Here is a 16,115-nt window from a genome sequence, read left to right as displayed (position 1 = left end):
ACAGAAGGAGGCTTTAGGGGGCTTGTCCTGAGCTGTTGTAGGCCAGAAGGCTTCAGGGGGCTTGTCCTGAGCTGTTGTAGAGAAGAAGGTTTCAGGATGCTTGTCCTGAGCTGCTGTAGGGCAGAAGTGTGCTGGTTTGAGGCAGCCCCCTTCCCCACCCCTGGCAACAATAAACACTCAGACAAACGGATTGCAAAAGTGATGGAAAGTTTAAATAGAAAGCAGTGAACTTTTACAGAAAGCCAAAAGCACAGTGACAAAGAAAAATCCCAAAAGAGACCCAGAGAGATCCCATCCCCACCTGAGGGTACACCCAAGCTCCCCAGGGCTCCTTCTTCCCCCTCCCACTGCTAGGCTAGTCTCAGCTGGCCATATCTGAGACTGCCCATCCCCCCGTGGCCTTGGGCCTAGCCAGGTCCAAAGCCAGAAGACATCTCCCTCAGTTACCGGCTGACGGAGGAGGAAGAAAAGAGAGTGCTAGACTCTGCACTGCATCTTATAGTGGTGCAAAGGATTGTGGTAGGAAATACTACATAATTTCCTGTGTCCACCCCTCTGGGCTGGACTTCTGGACACAGGAAGTAAACATTGCAGGGGGGCACCCAGCTCAAACTGTAACACGCCACCTCGTATTTCATACCACAATCTTTGCACCCAAACACATGATTAAATCAGAAATCATCTCATGACATGTTCGGCGAAGTCCATATCTTCTCAGGCTGCGCCAGGGGAAGTTCAGGCTGGAGGTCAGGAGGAAGTTTTACACAGAGAGAGTGATTGCCCATTGGAATGGACTGCCCGGGGAGGTGGTGGAGTCGCCGTCACTGGAGGTGTTCAGGAGGAGACTTGTCAGGGTGCTTGGTTACATGGGTTAGTTGATTAGGTGGTGTTGGGTGATAGGTTGGCGCTTGACCAGAGTTGCTGTAGAGCAGGAGGCTTCAGGGTGCTCGTCCTGAGCTGTTGCAGATGAGAAGGCTTCAGGGGGCTTGTCCTGAGCTGTTGTAGAGCAGGAGGTTTCAGGGAGCTTGTCCTGAGCTGTTGAAGCGTAGAAGGCTTCAGGAACTTGTCCTGAGCACTTGAAGAGCAGAAGGCTTCAGGGAGCTTGTCCTGAGCTGTTGTAGAGCAGGAGGCTTCAGTGTGCTTGTCCTGAGCTGCTGTAGAGTAGAAGACTTCAGGAAATTTTCCTGAGCTGTTGTATAGCAGGAGGCTTCAGTGTGCTTGTCCTGAGCTGCTGTAGAGTAGAAGACTTCAGGAACTTCTCCTGATCTGTTGAAGAGCAGGAGGCTTCAGGGTGCTTGTCCAAGGCTGCTGTAGAGCAGAAGGCGTCAGGATCTTGTCCCGAGCTGTTGAAGAGCAGGAGGATTCAGCGTGCTTGTCCTGACCTGTTGTAGAGCACGAGGCTTCAGGGAGCTTATCCTGAGGTGTTGTACTGCAGGAGGCTTCAGGGAGCTTGTCTTGAGCTGTTGTACAGGAGGAGGCTTCATGGTGCTTGACCTCAGCCGTTGTAGAGTAGAAGACTTCGGGATCTTATCCTGAGCTGTTGAAGAGCATGAGGCTTCAGGGTGCTTGTCCTGAGCTGTTGAAGAGCTGGATGCTTCATGGTGCTTGTCCTGAGCTGTCGTGCAGTGGAGGCATCAGGGTGCTTATCGTGAGCAACTGTTCAGCATAAGGCTTCAGGATCTTTTCCTGAGCTGTTGAAGAGCAGGAGGCTTCAGCGTGCTTCTCTTGAGCTGTTGTAGAGCAGGAGGCTTCAGGGAGCTTGTCCTGAGGTGTTGTAGAGAAGGAGGCTTCAGGGTGCTTGTCTTAAGCAGTTGTTGAGCAGAAGGCTTCCCGATCTTGTCCTGAGCTGTTGAAGGGCATGAGGATTCAGCGTACTTTTCCTGAGCTGTTGTAGTGCAGGAGGCTTCAGGGTCTTGTCCTGAGATGTTGTACAGCAGAAGGCTCGAGGGATCTTGTCTTGAGCTGTTGTAGAGAAGGAGGCTTCAGGGAGCTTGTCCTGACGTGTTGTAGAGCAGAAGGCTTCATCATGCTTTTCCTCTGCTGTTGAAAAAACAGAATGATTCAGGGTGCTTGACCGGAGCTGCTGTTTAGCGGGAGGCTTCAGGGTGCTTGTCCTGAGCTGGTGAAGGGCAGAATGATTCAGGGTGCGTGTCCTGAGCTGTTGTACAGCAGGAGGCTTCAGGGTGCTTGTCCTAAGCTGTTGCAGAGCAGAAGGCTTCAGGATCTTGTCCTGAGCTGTTGAAGAGCGGGAGACTTCAGCGTGTTTGTCCTGAGCTGTTGTAGAGAGCAGAAGGCTTCAGGGAGCTTGTCCTGAGCTGTTGTACAGGGGGAGGCTTCAGGGTGCTTGTCCTGGGCTGTTGTACAGTAGAAGCATCAGGGTGCTTATCCTGAGCAACTGTAGCGCAGAAGGCTTCAGGATCTTGTCCTGAGCTGTTGAAGATCAGGAGGCTTCAGTGTGCTTATCCTGAGCTGTTGAAGAGCTGGAGGCTTCAGCGTGCTTGTCGTGAGCTGTTGTACAGGGGGAGGCATCAGGGTGCTTGTCCTGAGCAACTGTAGCGCAGAAGGCTTCAGGATCTTGTCCTGAGTTGTTGTAGAGCAGAAGGCTTCAGGGAGCTTGTCCTGAGCTGTTGTAGAACAGAAGGCTTCATCATGCTTTTCCTGTGCTGTTGAAAAAACAGAATGATTCAGGGTACTTGACTGGAGCTGCTGTTGAGCAGGAGGCTTCAGGGAGCTCGTCCTGAGCTGTTGTAGAGAAGGAGGCTACAGCGTGCTTGTCCTGAGCTGTTGTAGGGCAGGAGGCTTCAGGATCTTGTCCTGAGCTGTTGAAGAGCAGGAGGCTTCAGGGTGCTTGTCCTGAACTGCTGTAGAGTAGAAGACTTCAGGATCTTGTCCTGAGGTGTTGAAGAGCATGAGGGTTCATCGTGCTTGTCCTGACCTGTTGTAGGGCAGGAGGCTTCAGGATCTTGTCCTGAGCTTTTGAAGAGCAGGAGGCTTCAGCATGATTGTCCTGAGCTGTTGTAGAGCAGAAGGCTTCAAGGTGCTTCTCCTGAGGTATTGTAGAGCAGAAGGCTTCAGGATCTTGTCCTAAGCTGTTGAAGAGCAGGAGGCTAAAAGGATCTTTTCCTGAGCTGTTGAAGAGCATGAGGCTTCAGCGTGCTTGTCCTGAGCTGTTGTAGTGCAGTAGGCTTCAGGATCTTGTCCTGAGCTGTTGAAGAGCAGGAGGCTTGAGCGTGCTTGTCCTGAGCTGTTGCAGAGCAGAAGGCTTCAGAGTGCTTGTCTTGAGCAGTTGTTGAGCAGAAGGCTTCCCGATATTGTCCTGAGCTGTTGAAGGGCATGAGGATTCAGCGTACTTTTCCTGAGCTGTTGTAGTGCAGGAGGCTTCAGGGTCTTGTCCTGAGATGTTGTACAGCAGAAGGCTCCAGGGATCTTGTCTTGAGCTGTTGTAGAGAAGGAGGCTTAGGGGTGCTTGTCCTGAGCTGTTGTAGAGAAGGAGGCTACAGCGTGCTTGTCCTGACATGTTGAAGAGCAGGAGGCTTCAGCATGCTTGTCCTGAGCTGTTGAAGAGCAGGAGGCTTGAGCGTGCTTGTCCTGAGCTGTTGTAGAGCAGAAGGCTTCATCATGCTTCTCCTGTGCTGTTGAAAAAACAGAATGATTCAGGGTGCTTGACCGGAGCTGCTGTTGAGCGGGAGGCTTCAGGGTGCTTGTCCTGAGCTGGTGAAGAGCATAATGATTCAGGGTGCGTGTCCTGAGCTGTTGTACAGCAGGAGGCTTCAGGGTGCTTGTCCTAAGCTGTTGCAGAGCAGAAGGCTTCAGGGAGCTTGTCCTGAGCTGTTGTAGAGAAGGAGGCTACAGCGTGCTTCTCCTGAGCTGTTGAAGAGCAGGAGGCTTCAGCATGCTTATCCTGAGCTGTTGTACAGGGGGAGGCTTCAGGATGCTTGTCATGAGCTGTTGTAGAGAAGGAGGCCTCAGGGTTCTTGTCCTGACCTGTTGTAAAGCGGAAGGCTTCAGTGTGCTTGTCCTGATGTGTTGTAGAGCAGAAGGCTTCTGGATCTTGTCCTGAGCTGTTGAAGAGCATGAGGCTTCAGTGTGCTTGTCCTGAGCTGCTCTAGTGCAGGAGGCTTCAGGATCTTGTGCTGAGCTGTTGACCAGCTGGAGGCTTCAGTGTGCTTGTCCTGAGCTGCTTTAGATTGGAAGACTTGAGGAACTTTTCCTGAGCTGTTGAAGAGCAGGAGGCTTCATGGTGCTTGTCCCGAGCTTCTATAGAGTAGAAGACTTCAGGAACTTTTCCTGTGCTTTTGAAGAGCATGAGGCTTCAGCATGCTTGTCCTGAGCTGTTGAAGAGCAAAAGGCTTCAGCGTGCTTGTCCTGAGCTGTTGTAGAGCAGAAGGCTTCAGGGTGCTTGTCCTGAGCAGTTGTAGAGCAGAAGGCTTCCCGATCTTGTCCTGAGCTATTGAAGAGCATGAGGATTCAGCGTGCTTGTCCTGAGCTGTTGTAGTGCAGGAGGCTTCAGGGTCTTTTCCTGAGCTGTTGTAGAGAATAGAATAGAATAGAATAGAATAGAATAGAATAGAATAGAATAGAATAGACCAGGTTGGAAGAGACCTTCAAGATCATCACGTCCAACCTATCACCCAACACCACCTAATCAACTAACCCATGTAACCAAGCACCCTGTCAAGTCTCCTCCTGAACACCTCCAGTGACGGTGACTCCACCACCTCCCCGGGCAGTCCATTCCAATGGGCAATCACTCTCTCTGTGTAAAACTTCCTCCTGACCTCCAGCCTGAACTTCCCCTGGCGCAGCCTCAGACTGTGTCCTCTTGTTCTGGTGCTGGCTGCCTGGGAGACCAACCTCTGCCTGTTTACAACCCCCCTTCAGGTAGTTGTAGACAGCAATAAGGTCACCCCTGAGTCTCCTCCTCTCCAGGCTAAGCAGCCCCAGCTCCCTCAGCCTCTCCTCATAGGGCTTGTGTTCCAAGCTCCTCACTAACTTCGTTGCCCTTCTCTGGACTCGTTCCAGCAAGTCAACATCCTTCCTAAACTGAGGGGCCCAGAACTGGACACAGTACTCGAGGTGTGGCCTAACCAGTGCTGTGTACAGGGGCAGAATGACCTCCCTGCTCCTGCTGGCCACACTGTCCTTAATGCAGGCCAGGATGCCATTGGCCCTATTGGCTGCCTGGGCACACTGCAGGCTCATGTTCATCCTACCATCAACCAGCACCCCCAGGTCCCTCTCTGCCTGGCTGCTCTCCAGCCACTCTGACCCTAGCCTGTAGCACTGCATGGGGTTGTTGTGGCCAATGTGCAGAACCCGGCACTTGGATGCGTTAAATCTCATGCCGTTGGACTCTGCCCATCTGTCCAGCCTGTCGAGGTCTCTCTGCAGAGCCTCTCTACCCTCTAGCAGATCAACTCCTGTCCCCAGCTTGGTGTCATCAGCAAATTTACTGATGACAGACTCAATGCCCTCATCCAGATCATCAATAAAGATGTTAAAGAGGATGGGGCCCAGCACTGATCCCTGGGGGACTCCACTACTGACTGGCCGCCAGCTGGATGTCACACCATTCACCACCACTCTCTGGGTTCGACCATCCAGCCAGTTCCTAACCCAGCTCAGAGTGCTGCTGTCCAAGCCATGGGCTGACAGCTTGGCCAGGAGTTTGCTATGGGGGACGGTGTCAAAGGCCTTGCTGAGGTCCAGGTAAACTACATCCACAGGCCTCCCCACATCCACCAGGCGGGTCACCTGATCATAGAAGGAGATCAGGTTGGTCAGGCAGGACCTGCCCTTCCTAAATCCATGCTGGCTGAGCCTGATCCCTTGGCCATCCTCTAAGTGCTGTGTTAATGCACTCAGGATGACCTGTTCCATGATCTTGCCTGGCACTGAGGTCAGGCTGACAGGCCTGTAATTCCCTGGCTCATCTAACCGGCCCTTCTTGTGGATGGGCACCACATTGGCCAGCTTCCAGTCCTCTGGGACATCTCCAGTGAACCAGGACTGCTGAAAAATGATGGAGAGCAGCTTGGCCAGCTCCTCTGACAGCTTCCTCAACACCCTAGGATGGATCCCATCTGGTCCCATGGACTTGTGGGGATCCAGGTGGCTGAGCAGATCACCAACTACCCCATTTTGGAACAGTGGAAAACTATGCTGCTCCCTGGCTCCTTCTGCCAGCTCTGCAGGCCAGCTGTCTGGAAGACATTCTGTCCTGCTAGTAAAAATTGAGGCAAAGAAGGTGTTAAGTATCTCTGCCTTTTCCTCATCCCTTATCACAATGTTCCCCTCCGTGTCCACCAAGGAGTGGAGGTTGTCTCTGCCCTTCCTCTTGCTATTAATGTATTTATAGAAGGACTTTTTGTTGTCCTTCACAGCAGAGGCCAGAGTAAGCTCCAAATGCGCTTTTGCCTCCCTAATTTTCTTCCTGCAAGACCTAGCAACATCCTTAAATTTTTCACGGGTTGCCTCCCCTCTCTTCCAAAGGTGATACACCCTCTTTTTTTCCCTTAGTTCCATTAAAAGTTCTTTAACCATCCAGGCTGGCCGTCTGCCCCGGCGGCTCATCTTCCGGCACATTGGCACAGCCTGTCCCTGAGCCTTCAACAATTCTTCCTTGAAGTAAGACCAGCTCTCCTGGACCCCTTTGTTTTTAAGGGCTTTATCCCAAGGAACCCTCTGAATTAGTTCCTTGAGTAGCCTGAAGTCCGCCCTCCGGAAATCCAGAGTGGAGGTCTTCTTGCTACCCCTCTTAGCTTGACCAAATAATGAGAATTCAATTATCTCGTGGTCACTGGCCCCTAAGCACCCTCCGACCACCACATCACCCACCAACCCTTCCCTATTGGTGAAGAGGAGGTCAAGCATAGCCTTGCCCCTGGTAGGCTCTCGCAGCACCTGGGATAAGAAGCTGTCCTCCATGCATTCTAAGAACCTCCTAGATTGCCACTTCTCTGCTATTTAAGATCCCAGCAGATATCAGGCAAGTTGAAGTCACCCATGAGAACAAGGTCAGGCGATCTTGAGACAGCCTTAAGCTGCCTATAGAATGACTCATCAACATCCTCCTCCTGGTTGGGTGGTCTATAACAGGCTCCAACCAGGATGTCAGCCCTGTTGGCCTTCCCTCTAATTCTTACCCAGAGGCACTCAACCCGATCGTCCCTAATCTCCGTCTCAATGGCATCTAGTGCCTCCCTGACGTACAGGGCCACCCCTCCACCCCTTCTTCCTTGCCTGTCTCTCCTGAAGAGCCTGTAGCCATCAATTGCAGCACTCCAGTCATGTGAGTCGTCCCACCACGTCTCTGTGATGGCAACTACATCATAACTTTCCTGCTGCAGCAAGGCTTCCAGCTCCTCTTGTTTGTTGCCCATGCTTCGTGCATTAGTGTACATGCACTTCAGCCGGGCTGCTGGTTTCACCTCTGGCTCTGGCTTATCACCCCCAGACCCCAGCCTGGGGGGACTGGTTTCAACCCCTTCCCCCTTCGAAACTAGATTAAAGCCCTATCTATGAGACCTGCCAATTCCCTCCCCAGAATCTTTTTCCCTTTGAGGGATAGGCCATTCTCGTACACTCTGATCTTACCCCTCCTCTGGGACAGATGTGCACCATCTGTTGCCAGCTGGCCTGGTGCAGCAGAAAGTTTTTCAAGATCAAAAACCCCAAAATTCTTTTGCCTGCACCAGCCTCTAAGCCACTTGTTGACTTCAGCTGCTGACCTGTTCCTTATGGTATTCCCACCTGCAACTAAGGGTATAGACGAAAAAATTATTTGTGCCCCTGATCCCTCAACCAGATCTCCCAGGGCCCTGAAGTCATCTTTGATAGCCCTGGGAGTTCTGGTTGCAACATCATCATTCCCTAACTGCATAACTATCAAGGGATAATAGTCAGAGGGCTGCACCATACCAGGCAGTCTTCTGGTAACATCTCCAACCATGGCTCCTGGAAGGGAACAAACCTCCCTGTGAGTAGGGTCTGGCCGACATATGGGGCCCTCTGTTCCCCGCAGGAGGGAATCGCCAATAACAATTACCCTCCTCTTTTTTTTAAGGGAGCAAGTCCTGATGCCGGCGGAAGGCTGTTTAAGCTTAGGCTGTTTCACCTTAGGTCATTTCACCTTAGGCTGTTTTGCCACAGGGAAAACCCCAGATGGCGTGCCCTCCGATATCAATCACCTCACCCTCAACCTCCAATGCCCCGTACTTGTTTTCCAAGGGCAGTGGGGGGGGTGAGGGGGGGCAACAGGTTTAACCTTGCATCTTTTGATAGGAACCTGCATCCATTCCCCTCTTCTTTTTGGATAACTGGCCTCTGCTGGGGGGGCCTGCAGAGCCTGGTTACTCAGGTTTGTCACCCTTCTGCAATTGCATACATCTCTAAATCTAGCAACCTTATCCTTCAGTCCAGCCACCAGGTTAAGCAGACAGTCGATCTGCTCACACCTAAAGCAGGAGCCGTCACCTCTACCCTGCATCTCAAGTGCCAGGCTCCAGCACTGTCTGCAGCTAGATGCCTGCACACCTACCTCTCGCTTATGACACCTACCTATCTGCTTATATTCCCCCTCAGTCTGAGTCAAGACTGACTTTTTAAAGGAGTTATTGCGGCGAGTTACCACCATGGCTAGCCCTGCCCACGGGACCTACTGGAGAAGGTTTTTTTTTTTTTAAAAAAGTGTGGCGGCGAGCGCGTCCGAGCGAGAAGCCGGGCTGAAACGGAAGCTGCCGCGAGCTGCCACGGGCTTTGAAACTGCCGCGGCACGCAGGGACCCGAACTATCCCGAAGACGTGGAGAATTGGTGAGAGCTGATTCCTGCCGAGCGCAGAGGCTGTGTGCGGGTCCTTCAGGTCAAAAACAGCAGCAGTCCGTGCTTTTCCGAGGCTTCTGGTCTCGATGTGTGTCCCCGGTGGAGTTCACCGCTGAAACGGAAGCTGCCGCGAGCTGCCGCGGGCTTTGAAATTGCCGCGGCACGCAGGGACCCGAACGATCCCGAACACGTGGAGAATCGGTGAAAGCCGATTCCTGCCGAGCGCAGAGGCTGTGTGCGGGTCCTTCAGGTCAAAAACAGCAGCAGTCCGTGCTTTTCCGAGGCTTCTGGTCTCGATGTGTGTCCCCGAAGGAGGATTCAGGGTGCTTGTCCTGAGCTGTTGTAGAGCAGAAGGCCTCAGGGAGCTTGTCCTGAGGTGTTGTAGAGCAGGAGACTTCAGGGTGCTTGTCCTAAGCTGTTGCAGAGCAGAAGGCTTCAGGATCTTGTCCTGAGCTGTTGAAGAGCATGAGACTTCAGCGTCCTTGTCCTGAGCTGTTGTAGTGCAGGAGGCTTCAGGGTGCTTGTCCTGTGCTATTGAAGAGCAGAATGATTCAGCATGCTTATCCTGAGCTGCTGAAGAGCAGGAGGCTTCAGCGTGCGTCTCTTCAGCTGTTGTAGAGCAGGAGGCTTCAGGGAACTTGTCCTTTGGTGTTGTAGAGCACGAGGCTTCAGGGAGCTTGTCCTGAGGTTTTGTACAGCAGGAGGCTTCAGCGTGCTTGTCCTGAGCAGTTGTAGAGCAGAAGGCTTCAGGATCTTTTCCTGAGCTGTTGAAGAGCATGAGACTTCAGCGTGCTTGTCCTGAGCTGTTGAAGATCAGGAGGCTTCAGGGTGCTTGTCCCGAGCTGCTGCAGAATAGATGACTTCAGGGACTTTTCCTGAGCTTTTGAAGAGCAGGAGGCTTCAGCATGCTTGTCTTGAGCTGTTGTAGAGCGGAAGGCTTCAGGGTGCTTCTCCAGAGCTGTTGTAGAGCAGAAGGCTTCAGGATCTTGTCCTGAGCTGTTGAAGAGCACGAGGCTTCAGGGAGCTTGTCCTGAAATGTTGTACAGCAGGAGGCTTCAGTGTGCTTGTCCTGAGTTGCTGTAGAGTAGAAGACTTCAGGAACTTCTCCTGATCTGTTGAAGAGCAGGAGGCTTCAGGGTGCTTGTCCAAGGCTGCTGTAGAGCAGAAGGCTTCAGGATCTTGTCCTGACCTGTTGTAGAGCACGAGGCTTCAGGGAGCTTGTCCTGAGCTGTTGTACAGGAGTAGGCTTCATGGTGCTTGACCTGAGCCGTTGTAGAGTAGAAGACTTCAGGATCTTGTCCTGAGCTGTTGAAGAGCAGGATGCTTCAGGGTGCTTGTCCTGGGCTGTTGTAGAGCAGGAGGCTTCAGGGAGATTCTCCTGAGCTGTTGTAGAGAAGGAGGCTTCAGGGTGCTGGTCCTGAGCAGTTGTAGAACAGAAGGCTTCAGGATCTTGCCCTGAGCTGTTGTACAGCAGGAGGCTTCAGCGTGCTTGTCCCAAGCTGCTGTAGAGCAGAAGGCTTCAGGATCTTGTCCTGAGCTGTTGAAGAGCAGGAGGCTTCAGGATCTTGTCCTGAGCTGTTGAAGATCAGGAGGCTTCAGTGTGCTTGTCCTGAGTTGCTGTAGAGTAGAAGACTTCAGGATCTCGTCCCGAGCTGTTGAAGAGCAGGAGGCTTCAGCGTGCTTGTCTTGAGCTTTTGTAGAGCAGGAGGCTTCAGGGAGCTTGTCCTGAGGTGTTGTAAAGCAGGAGGCTTCAGGGTGCTTGTCCTGAGCTGTTATAGAGGAGGAGGTTTCATGGTGCTTGACCTGAGCCGTTGTAGAGTAGAAGTCTTCAGGATCTTGTCCTGAGCTGTTGAAGAGCAGGATGCTTCAGGGTGCTTGTCCTGGGCTGTTGTAGAGCAGGAGGCTTCAGGGAGATTCTCCTGAGCTGTTGTAGAGAAGGAGGCTTCAGGGTGCTGGTCCTGAGCAGTTGTAGAACAGAAGGCTTCAGGATCTTGCCCTGAGCTGTTGTACAGCAGGAGGCTTCAGCGTGCTTGTCCCAAGCTGCTGTAGAGCAGAAGGCTTCAGGATCTTGTCCTGAGCTGTTGAAGAGCAGGAGGCTTCAGGATCTTGTCCTGAGCTGTTGAAGATCAGGAGGCTTCAGTGTGCTTGTCCTGAGTTGCTGTAGAGTAGAAGACTTCAGGATCTCGTCCCGAGCTGTTGAAGAGCAGGAGGCTTCAGCGTGCTTGTCTTGAGCTTTTGTAGAGCAGGAGGCTTCAGGGAGCTTGTCCTGAGGTGTTGTAAAGCAGGAGGCTTCAGGGTGCTTGTCCTGAGCTGTTATAGAGGAGGAGGTTTCATGGTGCTTGACCTGAGCCGTTGTAGAGTAGAAGTCTTCAGGATCTTGTCCTGAGCTGTTGAAGAGCAGGATGCTTCAGGGTGCTTGTCCTGAGCTGTTGTACAGTGGAGGCATCAGGGTGCTTATCGTGAGCAAGTGTTCAGCAGAAGGCTTCAGGATCTTGTCCTGAGCTGTTGAAGATCAGGAGGCTTCAGGGTGCTTGTCCTGAGCTGTTGTAGAGCAGAAGGCTTCAAGGTGCTTGTCCTGAGGTATTGAAGAGCATGAGGCTTCAGCGTGCTTGTCCTGAGCTGTTGTAGTGCAGGAGGCTTCAGGGTCTTGTCCTGAGATGTTGTACAGCAGAAGGCTCCAGGGATCTTGTCCTGACCTGTTGTAGAGAAGGAGGCTTAGGGGTGCTTGTCCTGAGCTGTTGAAGAGCAGGATGCTTCAGGGTGCTTGTCCTGAGCTGTTGCACAGTGGAGGCATCAGGCTGCTTATCGTGAGCAACTGTTCAGCAGAAGGCTTCAGGATCTTGTCCTGAGCTGTTGAAAAGCAGGAGGCTTCAGCGTGCTTGTCTTGAGATGTTGAAGAGCATGAGGCTTCAGCGTGCTTGTCCTGAGCTTTTGAAGAGCAGGAGGCTTCAGCATGCTTGTCCTGAGCTGTTGCACAGGAGGAGGCTTCAGTGTGCTTGTCCCAAGCTGCTGTAGAACAGAAGGTTTCAGGATCTTGTCCTGAGCTGTTGTACAGCAGGAGGCTTCAGTGTGCTTGTCCCAAGCTGCTGTAGAACAGAAGGTTTCAGGATCTTGTCCTGAGCTGTTGTACAGCAGGAGGCTTCAGTGTGCTTGTCCCAAGCTGCTGTAGAGCAGAAGGCTTCAGGATCTTGTCCTGAGCTGTTGAAGAGCAGGAGGCTTCAGGGTGCTTGTCCTGAGCTGTTGCACAGGAGGAGGTTTCATGGTGCTTGACCTGAGCCGTTGTAGAGTAGAAGACTTCAGGATCTTGTCCTGAGCTGTTGAAGAGCATGAGGCTTCCGGGAGCTTGTCCTGAGCTGTTGAAGAGCAGGATGCTTCAGGGTGCTTGTCCTGAGCTGTTGTACAGTAGAGGCATCAGGGTGCTTATCCTGAGCAAGTGTTCAGCAGAAGGCTTCAGGATCTTGTCCTGAGCTGTTGCAGATCAGGAGGCTTCAGGGTGCTTGTCCTTGGCTGTTGTACATCAGGAGGCTTCAGGGAGATTCTCCTGAGCTGTTGTAGAGAAGGAGGCTTCAGGGTGCTGGTCCTGAGCAGTTGTAGAACAGAAGGCTTCAGGATCTTGTCCTGAGCTGTTGTCCTGCAGGAGGCTTCAGGGTGCTTATCCTGGGCTGTTGTACATCAGGAGGCTTCAGGGAGATTCTCCTGAGCTGTTGAAGAGCAGGAGGCTTCAGCGTGCTTGTCCCAAGCTGCTGTAGAGCAGAAGGCTTCAGGATCTTGTCCTGAGCTGTTGAAGTGCAGGAGGCTTCAGGATCTTGTCCTGAGCTGTTGAAGAGCATGAGGCTTCAGCATGCTTGTCCTGAGCTGTTGTAGAGCAGAAGGCTTCAGAATCTTGTCCTGAGCTGTTGATGAGCAGAATGATTCAGCATGCTTATCCTGAGCTGTTGGAGAGCAGGAGGCTTCAGGGTGCTTGTCCTGAGCAGTTGTAGAGCAGGTGGCTTCAGAATCTTGTCCTGAGCTGTTGATGAGCAGAATGATTCAGCATGTTTATCCTGAGCTGTTGAAGAGCTGGAGGCATCAGGGTGCGTGTCCTGAGCAGTTGTAGAGCAGGTGGCTTCAGGGTGCTTGTCCTGAGCTGTTGTAGAGCAGGAGGCATCAGGGTGCTTGTCCTGCGCTGTTGAAGAGCAGGAGGCATCAGGGTGCGTGTCCTGAGCAGTTGTAGAGCAGAAGGCTTCAGGATCATGTCCTGAGCTGTTGTAGAGCAGGAGGCGTCAGGGTGCTTGTCCTGAGCTGTTGTACAGGAGGAGGCATCTGGGTGCTCGTCCTGAGCAATTGTAGAGCAGAAGGCTTCAGGATCTTGTCCTGTGCTGTTGAAGAGCAGAATGATTCAGCATGCTTATCCTGAGCTGTTGAAGAGCAGGAGGCATCAGGGTGCTTGACCTGAGCTGCTGCAGAACAGAAGGCTTCAGGAACTTGTCCTGAGCTCTTGAAGAGCAGAAGGCTTCAGGGTGCTTGTCCTGAGCTGTTGCAGAGCAGAAGTCTTCAGCATGCTTGTCCTGTGCTGTTGAAAAGCACAATGATTCAGGGTGCTTGACCGGAGCTGCTGTAGAGCAGGAGGCTTCAGGATGCTTGTCCTGAGCAGTTGCAGAGCAGAAGGCTTCAGGATCTTGTCCTGAGCTGTTGTATAGCATGAGGCATCAGGGTGCTTGTCCTCAGCAATTGTAGAGCAGGAGGCTTCAGGGTGCATGTCCTGAGCTGTTGTAGAGCAGAAGGCTTCAGGATGCTTGTCCTGTGCTGTTGTAGTGCAGAAGGCTCCAGGGAGGTTGTCGTCAGCTGTTGTAGAGAAGGAGGCTTCAGGGTGCTTGTCCTGAGGTGTTGTAGAGCAGAAGGCTTCAGGATGCTTGTCCTGAGCTGTTGTAGAGCAGAAGGCTTCAGGATGCTTGTCCTGTGCTGTTGAAAAGCACAATGATTCAGGGTGCTTGACCAGGGCTGCTGTAGAGCAGGAGGCTTCAGGATGCTTGTCCTGAGCAGTTGTAGAGCAGAAGGCTTCAGGATCTTGTCCTGAGCTGTTGTAGAGCATGAGGCCTCAGGGAGCTTGTCCGGAGCTGTTGAAGAGCAGGAGGCTTCAGGGTGCTTGTCCTGAGCTGTTGTACAGCAGAAGGCTTCAGGATATTGTCCTGAGCTGTTGAAGAGCATGAGGCTTCAGCATGCTTGTCCTGAGCTGTTGTAGTGCAGAAGGCTCCAGGGAGGTTGTCCTGAGCTGTTGTGGAGAAGGAGGCTTCAGGGAGCTTGTCCTGAGGTGTTGTAGAGCAGAATGCTTCAGGGAACTTGTCCTGAGCTGTTGTGGAGAAGGAGGCTTCAGGGAGCTTGTCCTGAGGTGTTGTAGAGCAGAATGCTTCAGGGAACTTGTCCTGAGCTGTTGTAGAGCAGGAGGCTTCAGGGAGCTTGTCCTGAGGTGTTGAAGAGTAGAAGGCTTCAGGGAACTTGTCCTGAGCTGTTGTGGAGCAGGAGGCTTCAGGGAACTTGTCCTGAGCTGTTGAAGAGCAGAAGGCTTCAGGGTGCTTGTCCTGAGGTGTTGTAGAGCAGAAGGCTTCAGGGAATTTGTCCTGACCTGTTGTAGAGCAGAATGATTCAGGGTGCTTGTCCTGAGCTGCTGTAGAGCAGGAGGCTTCAGGGTGCTTTTCCTGAGCTGTTGTAGAGCAGAAGGCCTCAGGGAGCTTGTCCTGAGCTGTTGTAGATGGGGAATGCTTATGATGCTAATGGTGTGCTGCATTGTTAGTGCATATTATTAGAGAGGGATGCTGGAAGTGCCTCTGGTGGAATTAAGGAGGTGACAAGGTAAGAGGAGGAGATAAATGACAGAGGTGATTAGGAAATGGATGGGGCTGAATTTGGCAGAGCAAAGGAAGAGGAGCAGGGAACTGTGCTGACAAGAAGTTGTTCCTCCACACAACAACATCAGGGATCTGCATGAGGGCAGGCTCAGGAAGTTTGCATATGAGGCTGAACTGGGTGGCAGGGTTGATCTGCTGGAGGGTTGGAAGGCTCTGCAGAGAGATCTGCACAGACTGGCTCCAGGAGCTGAGGTCTGTTGTATGAGACTCAAGAAGGCCAAGTGCTGGCTCTTGCACTTGGGGCACAACCACCCCAGGAAGGCTCCAGGCTTGGGGCAGAGTGGATGGAAAGATGCCTGGCAGGGAAGGACCTGGAGGTGCTGGGTGACAGGTGCCTGAAGTTGATCCAGGGTGAGCTTAGGTGACCAAGAAGGCCACCAGCAGCCTGGCCTGGAGCAGCAGTGGTGTGGGCAGGAGGAGCAGGGCAGGGATTGTGCCCCTGTGCTGGGCACTGCTGAGGCCACAGCTTGAGTTCTGGGTTCAGTTTTGAGCCCTCACTCCAAGAAGGACATTGAGGAGCTGGAGCAGGTTCAGAGAAGAACAACAGAGCTGGGGAAGGGTCTGGAGAAGAGGGCTGGGGAGAGCAGCTGAGGGAGCTGGGGGTGTTGAGTGTGGAGCAGAGGAGGCTGAGGGAGACCGCATTGCTCTCTGCAGCTCCATGAAAGGAGGTTGGAGCCAGGAAGGGGTTGGTCTCTTCTCCCTAGTATCAGGAAATGGCCTGGAATTGCACCAGGGGAAGGTTAGGTTGGAAAGGAGGAAAAATTTCTTTGCTGCAAGAGTGGTCAGGGACTGGAACAGGCTGCCCAGGGAGCAGGTGGGGCCCCATCCCTGGAGGTGTTCCAGAAAGGTGTGGCCATGGCACTTGGGGCCATGGTTTTGTGGCCATGGTGGTGTTCTAGCCAAAATTCAATCCATTCCCTCTCATCCTGGCACTCCCAGCCCTTGTCAAAAGTCCTTCTCCAACTCTCCTGTAGCCCCTTTCAGGTACTGGAATGCTGCTCTAAGGTCTCCCTAGAGCCTTCTCTTCTCCAAGCTGAACATCTTGGAAGAGCTGCACAGGCTGCCCAGGGAGGCTGTGGCTGCCTCCTCCCTGGAGGTGTTCAAGGCCAGGCTGGATCAGGTCTTGAGCAGCCTGGGCTGGTGGGAGGTGTCCCTGCCCGTGGCAGGGGGTTGGAAATGGATGATCTTTGAGGTCCTTTCCAATCCAACTGTAGTGGGTTGAGAGAAGGCCTAGCTCTCCCTCCCCCACAAAGAGGAAAAACAAAAAACACCACAGCTAACTCAGTTGGAGGAGCAAAAGGAATGCTATATTTACAAGCAAAAGTGAAATGCAGGTTATATATATATAATATACAGTATTTACAATATATATACAGAAATATGCAGCAAAGAAAAATACAGGAACAAAA

This window comes from Melanerpes formicivorus, unplaced genomic scaffold, assembly GCF_026170545.1.
Source record: "Melanerpes formicivorus ecotype bairdi unplaced genomic scaffold, bMelFor1.0.p_v2 SCAF_86, whole genome shotgun sequence".
Lineage (NCBI taxonomy): Eukaryota > Metazoa > Chordata > Aves > Piciformes > Picidae > Melanerpes > Melanerpes formicivorus.
Note: the sequence above shows the minus strand (reverse complement) of the source record.